Source organism: Mesoplodon bidens (assembly GCF_964165515.1).
Source record: "Mesoplodon bidens genome assembly, chromosome: 14".
NCBI lineage: Eukaryota > Metazoa > Chordata > Mammalia > Artiodactyla > Ziphiidae > Mesoplodon > Mesoplodon bidens.
This window is the reverse complement of record NC_138170.1, coordinates 72615341-72633443: the sequence shown is the minus strand read 5'-3', so window position 1 is coordinate 72633443 and position 18103 is coordinate 72615341. Positions and strand designations below refer to the sequence as shown.

General features: G+C 41.6%; 1 protein-coding gene across 2 annotated transcripts in view; it reads left to right on the top strand.

Moving 5' to 3' along the window:
- The window catches only part of LOC308627785 (uncharacterized protein), a 347900-nt gene extending 335543 nt beyond the window's left edge, over window positions 1–12357 (top strand). For both annotated transcript variants that reach the window (XR_014017439.1, XM_081254172.1), the window contains exon 8: window positions 11924–12357. The gene's annotated coding sequence lies outside the window, so the exon portion shown is untranslated. The remainder of the gene's footprint in view (window positions 1–11923) is intronic.
- The last annotated feature ends 5746 nt before the right edge of the window (window positions 12358–18103 follow it).

Here is an 18103-nt window from a genome sequence, read left to right as displayed (position 1 = left end):
GTTTTTCGTTCTCAAGATTGCTTTGGCTATTCGGGGTCTTTTGTGTTTCCATACAAATTGTGCAATTTTTTGTTCTAGTTCTGTGAAAAATGCCAGTGGTAGTTTGATAGGGATTGCATTGAATCTGTAGATTGCTTTGGGTAGTAGAGTCATTTTCACAATGTTGTTTCTTCCAATCCAAGAACATGATATATCTCTCCATCTATTTGTATCATCTTTAATTTCTTTCATCAGTGTCTTATAATTTTCTGCATACAGGTCTTTTGTTTCCTGAGGTAGGTTTATTCCTAGATATTTTATTCTTTTTGTTGCAGTGGTAAATGGGAGTGTTTTCTTGATTTCACTTTCAGATTTTTCATCATTAGTGTATAGGAACGCCAGAGATTTCTGTGCATTAATTTTGTATCCTGCTACTTTACCAAATTCATTGATTAGCTCTAGTAGTTTTCTGGTAGCATCTTTAGGATTCTCTATGTATAGTATCATGTCATCTGCAAACAGTGACATATTTACTTCTTTTCCAATTTGGATTCCTTTTATTTCCTTTTCTTCTCTGATTGCTGTGGCTAAAACTTCCAAAACTATGTTGAATAAGAGTGGTGAGAGTGGGCAGCCTTCTCTTGTTCCTGATCTTAGTGGAAATGCTTTCAGTTTTTCAGCATCAAGGACGATGTTGGCTGTGGGTTTGTCATATACGCCGTTTGTTATGTTGAGGAAAGTTCCCTCTATGCCTACTTTGTACAGGGTTTTTATCATAAATGGGTGTTGAATTTTGTTGAAAGCTTTCTCTGCATCTATTGAGATGATCATATGGTTTTTCTCCTTCAATTTGTTAATATGGGTATCACGTTGATTGATTTGCGTATATTGAAGAATCCTTGCATTCCTGGAATAAACGCCACTTGATCGTGGTGTATGATCCTTTTAATGTGCTGTTGGATTCTGCTTGCTAGTATTTTGTTGAGGATTTTTGCATGTATGTTCAACAGCGATATTGGCCTGTAGTTTTCTTTCTTTGTGACATCCTTGTCTGGCTTTGGTATCAAGGTGGTGGTGGCCTCGTAGAATGAGTTTGGGAGTGTTCCTCCCTCTGCTATATTTTGGAAGAGTTTGAGAAGGATAGGTGTTAGGTCTTCTCTAAATGTTTGATAGAATTCGCCTGTGAAGCCATCTGGTCCTGGGCTTTTGTTTGTTGGAAGATTTTTAATCACAGTTTCAATTTCAGTGCTTGTGATTGGTCTGTTCATATTTTCTATTTCTTCCTGATTCAGTCTTGGCAGGTTGTGCATTTCTAAGAATTTGTCCATTTCTTCCAGGTTGTTCATTTTATATTGGCATAGAGTTGCTTGTAGTAATCTCTCATGATCTTTTGTATTTCTGCAGTGTCAGTTGTTACTTCTCCTTTTTCATTTCTAATTCTATTGATTTGAGTCTTCTCCCTTATTTTCTTGATGAGTCTGACTAATGGTTTATCAATTTTGTTTATCTTCTGAAAGAACCAGCTTTTAGTTTTATTGATCTTTGCTATCATTTCCTTCATTTCTTTTTCATTTATTTCTGATCTGATTTCTATGATTTCTTTCCTTCTGCTAACTTTGGGGTTTTTTTGTTCTTCTTTCTCTAATTGATTTAGGTGCAAGGTCAGGATGTTTATTCGAGATGTTTCCTGTTTCTTAAGGTGGGATTGTATTGCTATAAACTTCCCTCTTAGAACTGCTTTTGCTGCATCCCATAGGTTTTGGGTCGTCGTGTCTCCATTGTCATTTGTTTCTAGGTATTTTTTGATTTCCTCTTTGATTTCTTCAGTGATCACTTCGTTATTAAGTAGTGTATTGTTCAGCCTCCATGTGTTTGTATTTTTTACAGATCTTTTCCTGTAATTGATATCTAGTCTCATAGCGTTGTGGTCGGAAAAGGTACTTGATACCATTTCAATTTTCTTAAATTTACCAAAGCTTGATTTGTGACTCAAGATATGATCTATCCTGGAGAATGTTCCATGAGCACTTGAGAAAAATGTGTATTCTGTTGTTTTTGGATAAAAACATAAATATCAATGTTGATAAATATTGATATTTATGTTAAATAAATATTAAAACATAAATATCAAAACAAAAATATCAAGTCCATCTTGTTTAATGTATCATTTAAAGGTTGTGTTTCCTTATTTATTTTCATTTTGGATGATCTGTCCATTTGTGAAAGTGGGGTGTTAAAGTCCCCTACTGTGAATGTGTTACTGTCGATTTACCCTTTCATGGCTGTTAGTATTTGCCTTATGTATTGAGGTGTTCCTATGTTGGGTGCATAAATATTTACAATTGTTATATCTTCTTCTTGGATCGATCCCTTGATCATTATGTAGTGTCCTTCTTTGTCTCTTCTAGTAGTCTTTATTTTAAAGTCTATTTTGTCTGATACAAGAATTGCTACTCCAGCTTTCTTTTGGTTTCCATTTGCATGGAATATCTTTTTCCATCCCCTTACTTTCAGTCTGTATGTGTCTCTAGGTCTGAAGTGGGTCTCTTGTAGGCAGCATATATATGGGTCTTGTTTTTGTAACCATTCAGCCAATCTGTGTCTTTTGGTGGGAGCATTTAGTCCATTTACATTTAAGGAATTATCGATATGTATGTTCCTATTGCCATTTTCTTAATTGTTTTGGGTTCGTTATTGTAGGTCTTTTCCTTCTGTTGTGTTTCTTGCCTAGAGTAGTTCCTTTAGCATTTGTTGTAAAGCTGGTTTGGTGGTGCTGAACTCTCTCAGCTTTTGCTTGTCTGTAAAGGTTTTAATTTCTCCATCGAATCTGAATGAGATCTTTGCTGAGTAATCTTGGTTGCAGGTTTTTCCCCTTCATCACTTTAAATATGTCTTGCCACTACCTTCTGGTTTGCAGAGTTTCTGCTGAAAGATCAGCTGTTAACCTTATGGGGATACCTTTGTGTGTTATTTGTTGTTTTTCCCTTGCTGCTTTTAATATGTTTTCTTTGTATTTAATTTTTGACAGTTTAATATGTGTCTTGGTGTATTTCTCCTTGGATTTATTTATCCTGTATGGGACTCTCTGTGCCTCCAGGACTTGATTAACTATTTCCTTTCCCATATTAGGGAAGTTTTCAACTATAATCTCTTCAAATATTTTCTCAGTCCCTTTTTCTCTTCTTCTTCTGGAACCCCTATAATTCGAATGTTGGTGCATTTAATGTTGTCCCAGAGGTCTCTGAGACTGTCCTCAGTTCTTTTCATTCTTTTTCTTTATTCTGCTCTGCAGTAGTTATTTCCACTATTTTATCTTCCACCTCACTTATCCGTTCTTCTGCCTCAGTTATTCTGCTATTGATCCCATCTATAGTATTTTTCATTTCATTTATTGTGTGTTTAATCGATGCTTGATTCATCTTTAGTTCTTCTAGGTCATTGTTAACTGTTTCTTGCATATTGTCTATTCTATTTCCAAGATTTTGGATCCTTTTACTATCATTATTCTGAATTCTTTTTCAGGTAGACTGCCTATTTCCTCCTCATTTGTTAGGTCTGGTGGGTTTTTATCTTGCTTCTTCTCTTGCTGTTTTTTTGTGTTCTCATGTTGCTTATCTTACTGTGTTTGGGGTCTCCCTTTTGCAGGCTGCAGGTTCGTAGTTCCTGTTGTTTTTGGTGTCTGTCCCCAGTGGCTAAGGTTGGTTCAGTGGGTTGTGTAGGCTTCCTGGTGGAGGGGACTAGTGCCTGTGTTCTGGTGGATGAGGCTGGATCTTGTCTTTCTGGTGGACAGGTCCACATCTCATGGTGTGTTTTGGGGTGTCTGTGGACTTTTATGATTTTAGGCAGCCTCTCTGCTAATGGGTGGCATTGTGTTCCTGTCTTGCTAGTTGCTTGGCATAGGGTGGCTAGCACTGTAGCTTGCTGGTCGTTGAGTGAAGCTGGGTGCTGGTGTTGAGATGGAGATCTCTGGGAGATTTTTGCCATTTGATATTATGTGGAGCTGGGATGTCCCTTGTGGACCAGTGTCCTGAAGTTGGCTCTCCCACCTCAGAGGAACAGCACTGACTCCTGCTGCAGCACAAAGAACCTTTCATCCACACGGCTCCTCAATTTGGGATGATTCGTTGTCTATTCATGTATTCCACCTATGCAGGGTACATCAAGTTGATTGTGGAGCTTTAATCCGCTGCTCCTGAGGCTGCTGGGAGAGATTTCCCTTTCTCTTCTTTATTCTCACAGCTCCCGGGTCTCAGCTTTGGATTTGGCCTCGTCTGTGCGTGTAGGTCGCCGGAGAGCGTCTGTTCTTCGCTCAGACAGGATGGGGTTAAAGGAGCAGCCGCTTCGGGGACTCTGGCTCACTCAGGCTGCAGGGGAGGGAGGGGTGTGGAGTGCGGGGCGAGCCTGAGGTGGCAGAGGCCGGCGTGACGTTGCACCAGCCCAAGGCACGCTGTGTGCTCTCCCGTGGAAGCCATCCCTGGATCCCGGGACCCCGGCAGTGACGGGCTGCACAGGCTCCCCAGAAGGGGGGCGTGGACAGTGACCTGCGCTTGCACAGAGGCCTCTTGGCAGCGGCAGCAGTAGCCCCAGCATCCCATGTCCGTCTCTGGGGTCCGCGCTTTCAGCCGCGGCTTGTGCCCGTCTCTGGAGCTCTTTTAAGCAGCGCTCTAAATCCCTTCTCCTCGCGCACCAGGAAACAAAGAGGGAAGAAAAAGTCTCTTGCCTCTTCCGCAGGTCCAGACTTTTTCCTGGACTCCCTCCTGGCTAGATGTGGCGCATTAGCCCCTTTAGGCTGTGCCCACGCTGCCAGCCCCAGTCCTCTCCCTGCACTCTGACCGAAGCCTGAGCCTCAGCTCCCAGCCCCGCCCACCCCGGCGGGCAAGCAGACAAGCCTCTCAGGCTGATGAGTGCCGGTCGGCACCGGTCCTCTGTGCGGGAATCTCTCCGCTTTGCCCTCTGCACCCGTTGCTGTGCTCTCCTCCGCTACTCCAAAGCTTCCCCCTCCGCCACCTGCAGTCTCCGCCCGCGAAGGGGCTTCCTAGTGTGTGGAAACCTTTCCTCCTTCACGGCTCCCTCCCACTGGTGCAGGTCCCGTCCCTATCCTTTTGTCTCTGTTTATTCTTTTTTCTTTTGCCCTACCCAGGTACGTGGGGAGTTTCTTGCCTTTTGGGGGGTCTGAGGTCTTCTGCCAGCGTTCAGTAGGTGTTTTGTAGGAGTTGTTCCACATGTAGCTGTATTTCTGGTGTATGTGTGGGGAGGAAGGTGATCTCTGTGTCCTACTTCTCGTTTTTCATTTCTAATTGTATTGAGTCTTCTCCCTTTTTTTCTTCATGAGTCCGGCTAATGGTTTACCAATTTTGTTTACCTTCTCAAAGAACCAGCTTTTAGTTTTATTGATCATTGCTATCATTTTCTTCATTCCTTTTTCATTTATTTCTGATCTGATATTTATGATTTATTTCATTCTGCTAACTTTGGGTTTTTTTTTGTTCTTCTCTAACTGCTTTAGGTGTAAGGTTAGGTTGTTTATTTGAGATGTTTCTTGTTTTTGAGGTAGGATTGTATTTCTGTAAACTTCCCTCTTATAACTGCTTTTGCTGCATCCCATTAGTTTTGGGTTGTCGTGTTTTCCTTCTCATTTGTTTCTAGGTATTTTTTAATTTCCTCTTTGATTTCTTCAGTCATCTCTTGGTTATTTAATAGCAGATTGTTTAGCCTCCATGTATTTGTATTTTTTTAGATATTTTCCTGTAATTGATATCTACTCTCATAGCGTTGTGGTCAGAAAAGATGCTTAATATGATTTCAATTTTCTTAAATATACCAAGGCTTGATTTGTGACCTAAGATATGATCTATCCTGTAGAATGAATGTTCCATGAGCACTTAAGGAGAAAGTGTATTCTCTTGTTTTTGGTTGGAATGTCCTATAAATATCAATTAAGTCCACCTTGTTTAATGTATCATTTAAACCTTTTGTTCCTTATTTATTTTTATTTTGTATGATCTGTCCATTGGTGAAAGTGGGGTGTTAAAGTCCCCTACTATGATTGTATTGCTGTCTATTTCCCCTTTTGTGGCTGTTAGCATGTGCCTTATGTATTGATGTGCTGCTACGTTGGGTGCATTAATATTTACAATTGTATACTTTTTTTTTTTTGCGGTACACAGGCCTCTCACTGTTGTGGCCTCTCCCATTGCGGAGCACAGGCTCAATGGCTCACTGGCCCAGCCGCTCCGCGGCATGTGGGATCTTCCCGGACCGGGGCACGAACCCGCGTCCCCTGCATCGGCAGGCGGACTCTCAACCAGTGCGCCACCAGGGAAGCCCTATACCTTCTTTATGATTGATCCATTGATCATTATGTAGTGTACTTGTTTTTCTCTCTTGTAATCTTTGAGTCTATTTTGTCTGATATCAGCATTGGTTTTGATTTCGATTTGCATGTAATATCTTTTCCCGTCCCCTCACTTTCAGTCTGTATGTGTCCCTAGGTTTGAAGTGGGTCTCTTTTAGACAGCATATATATGGGTCTTGTTTTTGTATCCATGCAGCCACTCTATATATTTTGGTTGGAGCATTTAAAACATTTACATTTATGATAAGTATCAATATGTATGTTCCTATTACCATTTTCCTAATTGTTTTGGGTTTGTTATTGTAGGTCTTTTCCTTCTGTTGTGCTTCTTGCCTAGAGAAGTTCCTTTAGCATTTGTTGTAAAGGTGGTTTGATGGTGCTGAATTCTCTTAGCTTTTGCATGTCTGTAAAGGTTTTAATTTCTCCTTCAAACCTGAATGGGATCGTTGCTGGGTTGTAAGTCTTTCCCTTTCATCAGTTTAGATATGTCCTGCCACTCCCTTCTGGCTTGCAGAGTTTCTGCTGAATGATCAGCTGTTAACCTGATGGGGATTCCCTTGTATGTTATGTGTTGTTTTTCCCTTGCTGCTCTAAATATTTTTTCTTTGTATTTAATTTTTGATAGTTTGATTAATATGTGTCTTGGCATGTTTCTCCTTGGATTTATCCTGTACGGGACTCTCTGCACTTCCTGGACTTAAGATTGACTATTTCCTTTCCCATATTAGGGAAGTTTTCAACTATAATCTCTTCAAATATTTTGTTTCTTTTTTCTCAGACCCCTAAAATTAGAATGTTGGTGCAGTTAGTGTTGTCCCAGAGGTCTCTGAGACTCTCCTCAATTCTTTTCATTCTTTTTTCTTTATTCTGCTCTGTGGTAGTTATTTCCACTATTTTATCTTCCAGGTCACTTATCCGTTCTTCTGCCTCAGTTATTCTGCTCTTGATTTCTTCTATAGAATTTTTAATTTCATTTATTCTGTTGTTCATCAATGTTTGTTTGCTCTTTAGTTCTAGTTCCTTGTTAAACGTTTTTGTATTTTCTCCATTCTATTGCCAAGATTTTGGATCATCTTTACTATCATTACTCTGGATTCTTTTTCAGGTAGACTGCCTATTTCATCTTCATTTGTTTGGTCTGGTGGGTCTTTATCTTGCTCCTTCATCTGCTGTGTGTTTCTCTGTCTTCTCATTTTGTTTAACTTACTGTGTTTGGGCTTTCCGTTTCACAGGCTGCATGTTCGTAGTTCCCATTGTTTTTGGTGTCTGCCCCCAGTGTGTAAGGTTGGTTCAGTGGCTTGTGTAGGCCTCCTGGTGGAGGCGACTGGTGCCTGTGTTCTGGTGGATGAGGTTGGATGTTGTCTTCCTGGTGTGCAGGACTGCATCCAGTGGTGTCTTTTGGGGTGTCTGTGACCTTATTATGATTTTAAGCAGCCTCTCTGCTAATGGGTGAGGTTGTGTTCCTGTCTTGCTAGTTGTTTGGCATAGGGTGTCCAGCACTGTAGCTTGTTGGTCATTGAGTGGAGCTGGGTCTTACTGTTGAGATGGAGATCTCTGGGAGAGCTTTTGCTGTTTGATATTACATGGGGCCAGGAGGTCTCTGGTGGAGCAATGTCCTGAACTTGACTCTCCCACCTCAGAGGCTCAGGCCTGACACCTGGCTGGAGCACTAAGACCCTGTCAGCCACACAGCTCAGAAGAGAAAGGAGGGAAAGAAAGAAAGAAGGGATACAGTTAGAATAAAATTGAATAAATAAAGTACTTAAAGTAAAAAATAAAAAAATATTAAAAATTAAAAGGGAATTAAATAAATAAAAAGAAAGAAGAAAGGAACCAAACCAAGAAACAGATAACAAGCACTAAAAACTATACTTAAAAAAAAATGGGGGCTTCCCTGGTGGTGCAGTGGTTGGGAGTCCGCCTGCCGATGCAGGGGACACGGGTTCGTGCCCCGGTCCAGGAGGATCCCACATGCCACAGAGCGGCTGGGCCCGTGAGCCATGGCTGCTGAGCCTGCATGTCCGGGGCCTGTGCTCCGCAATGGGAGAGTCTACAGCAGTGAGACGCCCACGTACCTAAAAAAAAAAAAAAAAAAAATGGACAGAGGGAACCCTAGGACAAATGGTAAAACCAAACCTATACAGACAAAATCAAAGAAGCATAAACATACACACTCACAGAAAGAGAAAAGATATATATATATTAAAAAAAGGAAGAGAGCAACCAAATTGATAAATCTACCAGTTATAATAAGCTTTAAATACTAAATTAAGATAAACATTAAATCAGAAACAAATTAGATGCAGAAAGCAAACCCCAAGTCTACAGTTGCTCCCAAAGTCCAGTGCCTCAATTTTGGGATGATTTGTTGTCTATTCAGATAGTCCACAGATGCAGGGTACATCAAGTTGATTGTGAGATAATCTGCTGCTCCTGAGGCTGCTGGGAGAGATTTCCCTTTCTCTTCTTTGTTCGCACAGCTCCTGTGGTTCAGCTTTGGATTTGGCCCCGCCTCTGCATGTAGGTCTCCTGAGGGTGTCTGTTCCCTGCTCAGACAGGATGAGGTTAGAGTAGCAGCTGATTAGTGGGTTCTGGCTTATTCAGGCCAGGGGAGGGAGGGGTACAGAATGTGGGGTGAGCCTGTGGTCACAGAGGCCAGCATGATGTTGCAATAGCCTTAGGCACACCGTGTGTTCTCCCGGGGAAGTTGTTTCTGGATCACGAGACCCTGGCAGTGGCGGTCTGCACAGGTTCCTGGGAGGGGAGGTTGTGGACAGTGACCTGTGCTTGCACACAGGCTTCTTGGTGGTGGCAGCAGCAGCCTTAGCGTTTCATGCCCGTCTCTGGAGCTCGTTTAGGTCATGCTCTGAATCCCCTCTCCTCTCACACCCCGAAACAAGGGTCTCTTGCGTGTTGGGCAGTTCCAGACTTTTTCCCAGACTCACTCCCGGCCACCTGTGGCACACTAGCCCCTTCAGGATGTGTTCACGCAGCCAACCACAGTCTTCTCCCTGGGATTTGACCTCCAAAGCGAAGCTGGAGCCTCAGCTCCCAGCCCGCACCTGCCCCGGTGGGTGAGCAGACAAGCCTCTCAGGCTGGTGAGTGCTGATCAGCACCAATCCTGTGTGCGGGAATCTCTCTGCTTTGCCCTCCGCACCCGTTGCTGCGCTCTCCTCCGTGGCTCTGAAGCTTCCCCTCCACCCATCCCCTCTCTCCGGCAGTGAAGGGGCTTCTAGTGTGTGGAACCTTTTCCTCCTTCACAGCTCCCTCCCAGAGGTACAGGTCCTGTCCCTATTCTTTTGTCTCTGTTTTTTCTTTTGCCCTACCCAGGTACGTGGGGAGTTTCTTGCCTTTTGGGAAGTCTGAGGTCTTCTGCCAGTGTTCAGTAGGTTTTCTGTAGGAGTTGTTCCACATGTAGATGTATTTTTGATGTATTTGTGGGGAGGAAAGTGATCTCCACATCTTACTCCTCCACCATCTTGAAGGTCCCCCGGCCATATAGTCTTTGCTGCAACTGTTTTAGCTCAAAAACAGTTACAGTCATTATGTAAATATATGGACATGACTGTGTTCCAATAAAACTTTATTTTAGAAAACAGCCTGTGATGGGCTGTTCATGGCTCTATTTAATTACAACGTAATCTGTGTAAAACACATGTTTTTTATTTGCTTGTGCATGATCTAGTCTCCCTAATAAGCCTCTACTGAGTATATTCAATATGTTTTAATATTTAGCCTAATGTAGTAATTTAAAAATTATTTTAGGTAATATTTAGCATTTGGGGAAAATAAAAAAGGTTCATCTTTCTTTGCCTCTTCCATACTCCTGATCTACTTGAAAATGCATTTAGGAAAGTGGTTTACATAGCCTCTTGCCTACATGGTGAAAGAATCCTCAGACCAAAATGCCCTTTTCCAGATCCACTGTGAGGTTGGCTTCAGAGGCATCTATTGGGATGTGGTTGGACTGCTTGCTGCATTACACACCACCCCAAAACACAGTGACTTAGAACAAAAATTTAAAGTTAACTTACTTTCACAGTTCTGTGGATGGATTGGGCTCAGCTGGGTGGTTCTCTCTTCAGATCTCAGGGTTGCAGCTATAGTGTTGGAATCATCTAAAGACTGATCTGGGCTGGATATTCAAGATGGCTGACAGCTGATGCTATCCATGGATGAGAGTTCACTTTATGTTTATCAGGTGGAGAGCCCACACTTGACCTCTCCATGTGCCTTGGGCTTCTCATGCCTGGTATTCCCAGAGAACTTCATGGATGCCTTTGGGCTTTTAATGATTTAGCCTCAGAAATCGCAAACATTACTTGTACCACATTCTATTGGTGAAGGAGGTCCCATAGAGAAATTCAGATTCAAAGGAAAGAGTCATAGATGCTACTTCTCGATAGAGCTCGATAGAGGAATGCCATGCACCTACGGGGTAAAGAAATACATCGTGGCCACTTTGAACACAAGCTACCAAATTATCCATTGGATTCTGCGGGCCTCTGTTGATACATTTAGCTGATAATACACAAATCAATTACTTCTCATTTCAATGAAAGCCTAATGAATCTCTCTTTGCTAACCTAGTGGCTGCACAGCTCTCATTCAGGTTCTATTTCTGATTCTATGTCATTTCCTCCATCAGGCAACCTACCATAGTAGTTCATTTCCAGCTTATGTTGTAAGGTCAACTCTGTCACACAGTGTCCAGGACACCTAGGAATTAAGAGAAGCTTAGGAAACTAAACTAGAATCCTCACTTTTGGACACAAAACATCATCCATTAATTATGCAGGCCCCCCTTCATGTTTATACATGACCAAATGTAGAATAGTTGTGTTCTGAGTCCCCATTTAAAAAAACTAATATGACACATTTTGATCCCTTTAGGTTTAAGTTTGATAAAGAAATATTGGGACACCACCCATCTAATCAGGCACTTCTTCTGTGGCCTTTTTATTGTTCCACAATAATTGAGGACAAGACAGATAGGATTCTCTTTTACTTTCTTTATGTCATGTTCTCCTTCCTGAATCCATCCTTGTGGTTTAGCATTGGTGAGGGTAAATATATCATCTTGATCTAAGTTAGGGGTTATATAAGATCTTATAATTAAGCTTATTTCACAACATACCAAAGGAATTTCAAGCATTTTCTTTCTCCATTAAACATTGCTTACAAGCCAATTATCATGCTAAAATATCTTTACTTTCTTGCTCTGGGAGTATATATACCTCTTGCTCAGATTCTGAAGTGGAATGCTGAGACTAGATTAGAGGAGCAGATAAAAAGAATAATAACTGTAAGTAAGTAAATATCTACCACAAAGGAATGATTAAGTAAATAATGGTTCGGCCACCTGATGGAACATTTACAATTTTTTAAATGCTATTTACTTAAAGAGAAGAAAAAGGATGAAGGATGTTAATAATTCAGTGTGGAGTTTAAGAGTCTATATTTGCAATGGAGTAACATTGGCTTTTTAAAAAATATTTATTTTGTTTGCACTTGTACCTTCTCCATTTATACATCTCTTTGTACTAATTAGAAATGGTTCCTAATGCTCAGTCTTTGTTCTTTTCCAGTAATTGTACTCACTTCCATGACAATGACTACCATATTTATGAAGAAGTTTTCAGGACCCAGTCTGTACTCTGGCTGCTCTTTCGTGCTTCAAATCTTTGTAACTATGTGCCTGAAATTCCTTTGAAAATCCCATCTCGAGGAAGGGGGAAGATGGTGGAAGAGTAAGACGCGGAGATCACCTTCCTCCCCACAGATACATCAGAAATTCATCTACACGTGGAACAACTCCTACAGAACACCTACTGAACACTGACAGAAGACCACAGACCCCCCAAAAGGCAAGAAACTCCCCACGTACGTGGGTAAGGCAAAAGAAACAAGAATAAACAGAGACAAAAGGATAGGGACGGGACCTGCACCAGTGGGTGGGAGCCGTGAAGGAGGAAAGGTTTCCACACACTAGGAAGCCCCTTCGCGGGTGGAGACTGCAGGTGGCGGAGGGGGAAGCTTCCGAGTCGCGGAGGAGAGCACAGCAACGGGTGCAGAGGGCAAAGCGGAGAGATTCCCGCACAGAGGATCGGTGCCGACCGGCACTCATCAGCCCGAGAGGCTTGTCTGCTTGCCCGCCTGGGCGGGTGGGGCTGGGAGCTGAGGCTCGAACTTCGGTCAGAGCGCAGGGAGAGGACTGGGGCTGGTGGCGTGAACACAGCCTAAAGGGGCTAATGTGCCACATCTAGCCGGGAGGGAGTACAGGAAAAAGTCTGGACCTGCGGAAGAGGCAAGAGACTTTTTCTTCCCTCTTTGTTTCCTGGTGCGCGAGGAGAGGGGATAAGAGCGCTGCTTAAAGGAGCTCCAGAGACGGGCACAAGGCGCGGCTGAAAGCGCGGACGCCAGAGACGGACATGGGATGCTGGGGCTGCTGCTGCAGCTGCCAAGAGGCCTCTGTGCAAGTGCAGGTCACTGCCCATGCCCCACTTCTGGGGAGCCTGTGCAGCCCGTCACTGCCGGGGTCCCAGGACGGCTTCCACAGGAGAGCACACAGCGTGCCTTGGGCTGGTGCAATGTCACGCCGGCCTCTGCCACCTCAGGCTCGCCCCGCACTCCATACCCCTCCCTCCCCTGCAGCCTGAGTGAGCCAAAGTCCCCGAAGCGGCTGCTCCTTTAACCCCATCCTGTCTGAGCGAAGAACAGACGCCCTCCGGCGACCTACACTCAGAGGCAAGGCCAAATCCAAAGCTGAGACCCGGGAGCTGTGAGAACAAAGAAGAGAAAGGGAAATCTCTCCCAGCAGCCTCAGGAGCAGCGGATTAAAGCTCCACAATCAACTTGATGTACCCTGTGTCGGTGAAATACATGAATAGACAACAAATCATCCCAAATTGAGGAGCCATGTGGATGAAAGGTTGGTTGTGCTGCAGCAGGAGTCAGTGCTGTTCCTCTGAGGTGGGAGAGCCAACTTCAGGACACTGGTCCACAAGGGACATCCCAGCTCCACATAATATCAAACGGCGAAAATCTCCCAGAGATCTCCATCTCAACACCAGCACCCAGCTTCACTCAACGACCAGCAAGCAAGCTACAGTTGCTGGCCACCCTATGCCAAGCAACTAGCAAGACAGGAACACAACCCCACCAATTAGCAGAGAGGCTGCCTAAAAACACAATAAGGCCACAGACACCCCAAAACACACCGCCAGACGTGGATCTGTCCGCCAGAAAGACAAGATTGAGCCATATTCACCAGAACACAGACACTAGTCCCTCCACCAGGAAGCCTACACAACCCACTGAAACAACATTAGCCACTGGGGACAGACACCAAAAACAACAGGAACTACGAACCTGCAGCCTGCAAAAAGGAGACCCCAAACACAGTAAGATAAGCAAAATGAGAAGACAGAAAAACAGCAAGAGAAGAAGCAAGATAAAAACCCACCAGACCTAACAAATGAGGAGGAAATAGGCAGTCTACCTGAAAAAGAATTCAGAATAATGATAGTAAAGATCCAAAATCTTGGAAATAGAATAGACAAAATGCAAGAAACAGTTAACAAAGACCTAGAAGAACTAAAGATGAATCAAGCAAAGATTAAAAACACAATAAATTAAATGAAAAATACTCTAGATGGGATCAATAGCAGAATAACTGAGGCAGAAGAACGGATAAGTGAGGTGGAAGATAAAATAGTGGAAATAACTACTGCTGAGCAGAATAAAGTAAAAAGAATGAGAAGAACTGAGGACAGTCTCAGAGACCTCTGGGACAACATTAAATGCACCAACAATCAAATAGGGGTCCCAGAAGAAGAAGAGAAAAAGGAAGGGACTGAGAAAATATTTGAAGAGATTATAGTTGAGAACTTCCCTAATATGGGAAAGGAAATAGTTAAGTCCAGGAGGCACAGAGTCCCGTACAGAATAAATCCAAGGAGAAATACGCCAAGACATATTAATCAAACTGTCAAAAATGAAACACAAAGAAAACATATTAAAAGCAGCAAGGGAAAAACAACAAATAACACACTAGGGAATCCCCATAAGGTTAACAGCTGATCTTTCAGCAGAAACTCTGCAAGGCAGAGAAGGGAGTGGCAGGACATATTTCAAGTGATGAAGGAGAAAAACCTGCAACCAAGATTACTCTACCCAGCAAGGATCTCATTCAGATTTGATGGAGAAATTAAAACCTTTACAGACAAGCAAAAGCTGAGAGAGTTCAGCACCACCAAACCAGCTTTACAACAAATGCTAAAGGAACTTCTCTAGGCAAGAAGCACAACAGAAGGAAAAGACCTACAATAACGAACCCAAAACAATTAAGAAAATGGCAATAGGAACATACATATCGATAATTACCTTAAATGTAAATGTATTAAATGCTCCAACCAAAAGACACAGATTGGCTGAATGGATACAAATACAAGACCCATATATATGCTGTCTATAAGAGACCCAATTCAGACCTAGAGACACATACAAATTGAAACTAAGGGGATGGAACAAGATATTCCATGCAAATGGAAATCAAAAGAAAGCTGGAGTAGCAATTCTTATATCAGACAAAATAGACTTTAAAATAAAGACTACTAGAAGAGACAAAGAAGGACACTACATAATGATCAAGGGATCGATCCAAGAAGAAGATATAACAATTGTAAATATTTATGCACCCAACATAGGAGCACCTCAATACATAAGGCAAATACTAACAGCCATAAAAGGGGAAATCGACAGTAACACACTCAGAGTAGGGGACTTCAACACCCCACTTTCACCAATGGACAGATCATCCAAAATGAAAATAAATAAGGAAACACAAGCTTTAAATGATACATTAAACAAAATGGAGTTAATTGATATTTATAGGACATTCCATCCAAAAACAACAGAATACACATTTTTCTCAAGTGCTCATGGAACATTCTCCAGGATAGATCATATCTTGGGTCACAAATCAAGCCTTGGTAAATTTAAGAAAATTGAAATGGTATCAAGTATCTTTTCCGACCACAATGCTATGAGACTAGACATCAATTACAGGAAAAAATCTGTAAAAGATACAAACACATGGAGGCTAAACAATACACTACTTAATAACGAAGTGATCACTGAAGAAATCAAAGAGGAAATCAAAAAATACCTAGAAACAAATGACAATGGAGACATGACGACCCAAAACCTATGGGACGCAGCAAAAGTAGTTCTAAGGGGGATGTTTAGAGCAATACAATCCCACCTTAAGAAACAGGAAACATCTCGAGTAAACATCCTGACCTTGCACCTTAAAGCAATTAGAGAAAGAAGAACAAAAAAACCCCAAAGTTAGCAGAAGGAAAGAAATCATAGAAATCAGATCAGAAATAAATGAAAAAGAAATAAAGGAAATGATAGCAAAGATCAATAAAACTAAAAGCTGGTTCTTTCAGAAGATAAACAAAATTGATAAACCATTAGTCAGACTCATCAAGAAAATAAGGGAGAAGACTCAAACCAATAGAATTAGAAATGAAAAAGGAGAAGTAACAACTGACACTGCAGAAGTACAAAAGATCATGAGAGATTACTACAAGCAATTCTATGCCAATATAAAATGAACAACCTGGAAGAAATGGACAAATTCTTAGAAATGCACAACCTGCCAAGACTGAATCAGGAAGAAATAGAAAATATGAACAGACCAATCACAAGCACTGAAATTGAAACTGTGATTAAAAATCTTCCAACAAACAAAAGCCCAGGACCAGATGGCTTCACAGGCGAATTCTATCAAACATTTAGAGAAGACCTAACACCTATCCTTCTCAAACTCTTCCAAAATATAGCAGAGGGAGGAACACTCCCAAACTCATTCTACGAGGCCACCACCACCTTGATACCAAAGCCAGACAAGGATGTCACAAAGAAAGAAAACTACAGGCCAATATCGCTGTTGAACATACATGCAAAAATCCTCAACAAAATACTAGCAAGCAGAATCCAACAGCACATTAAAAGGATCATACACCACGATCAAGTGGCGTTTATTCCAGGAATGCAAGGATTCTTCAATATATGCAAATCAATCAACGTGATACACCATATTAACAAATTGAAGGAGAAAAACCATATGATCATCTCAATAGATGCAGAGAAAGCTTTCGACAAAATTCAACACCCATTTATGATAAAAACCCTGCAGAAAGTAGGCATAGAGGGAACTTTCCTCAACATAATAAAGGCCGTATATGAGAAACCCACAGCCAACATCGTCCTCGATGCTGAAAAACTGAAAGCATTTCCACTAAGATCAGGAACAAGAGAAGGCTGCCCACTCTCACCACTCTTATTCAACATAGTTTTGGAAGTTTTAGCCACAGCAATCAGAGAAGAAAAGGACATAAAAGGAATCCAAATCGGAAAAGAAGAAGTAAAGCTGTCACTGTTGGCAGATGACATGATACTATACATAGAGAATCCTAAAGATGCTACCAGAAAACTACTAGAGCTAATCAATGAATTTGGTAAAATAGCAGGATACAAAATGCACAGAAATCTCTGGCATTCCTATACACTAATGATGAAAAATCTGAAAGTGAAATCAAGAAAACACTCCCATTTACCATTGCAACAAAAAGAATAAAATATCTAGGAATAAACCTACCTAAGGAGACAAAAGACCTGTATGCAGAAAATTATAAGACACTGATGAAAGAAATTAAAGATGATACAAATAGATGGAGAGATATACCATGTTCCTGGATTGGAAGAATCAACATTGTGAAAATGACTCTACTACCTAAAGCAATCTACAGATTCAATGCAATCCCTATCAAAATACCACTGGCATTTTTCACAGAACTAAAACAAAAAATTTCACAATGTGTTTGGAAAAACAAAAGACCCCCGAATAGCCAAAGCAATCTTGAGAACGAAAAACAGAGCTGGAGGAATCAGGCTCCCTGACTTCAGGCTATACTACAAAGCTACAGTAATCAAGACAGTGGTACTGGCAGAAAAACAGAAAGATCAATGGAACAGGATAGAATGCCCAGAGATAAACCCACGCACATATGGTCACCTTATCTTTGATAATGGAGGCAAGAATATACTGTGGAGAAAGGACAGCCTCTTCAATAAGTGGTGCTGGGAAAACTGGACAGGTACATGTAAAATTATGAGATTAGATCACTCCCTAACACCATACACAAAAATAAGCTCAAAATGGATTAAAGACCTAAATGGAAGGCCAGACACTATCAAACTCTTAGAGGAAAACATAGGCAGAACACTCTATGACATAAATCACAGCAAGATCCTTTTTGACCCACCTCCTAGAGAAATGGAAATAAAGACAAAAATAAACAAATGGGACCTAATGAAACTTCAAAGCTTTTGCACAGCAAAGGAAACCATAAACAAGACCAAAAGACAACCCTCAGAATGGGAGAAATATTTGCAAACGTAGCAACTGACAAGGGATTAATCTCCAAAATTTATAAGCAGCTCATGCAGCTCAATAACAAAACAACAAACAACCCAATCCAAAAATGGGCAGAAGACCTAAACAGATATTTCTCCAAAGAAGATATACAGATTGCCAACAAACACATGAAAGAATGCTCAACATCATTAATCATTAATCAAAACTACAATGAGATACCATCTCACACCAGTCAGAATGGCCATCATCAAAAAATCTAGAAACAATAAATGCTGGAGAGGTTGTGGAGAAATGGGAACACTCTTGCACTGTTGGTGGG